Below are 292 nucleotides of genomic sequence, written 5' to 3' on the forward strand. Positions count from 1 at the left end.
TATTTTCGCAAGAAAGCTGTTGCGGTAAAATAGTTATTATATAAACAAAAGTATGATAATACTCTCAACTGATGCAATACCAAAATTAAAGTAACAGGCATTCTTGAATCACTAATAAAAGAAAACCAACGAGCATTTAATGACAGAGCAAACAAACAACCACACTGGCCATCAGGTCCATCATTGAGTCGCAGTTTGCGTCTCTGGCGCTCCACGAAGAGGATCAACTTTGACAATAGATCACGAGGATGGTAAAGGGAGAGAAAAGGGGAGAGAGCAGGTGGACACGAGA

The sequence above is a fragment of the Penaeus monodon genome, chromosome 34, assembly GCF_015228065.2.
Source record: "Penaeus monodon isolate SGIC_2016 chromosome 34, NSTDA_Pmon_1, whole genome shotgun sequence".
NCBI lineage: Eukaryota > Metazoa > Arthropoda > Malacostraca > Decapoda > Penaeidae > Penaeus > Penaeus monodon.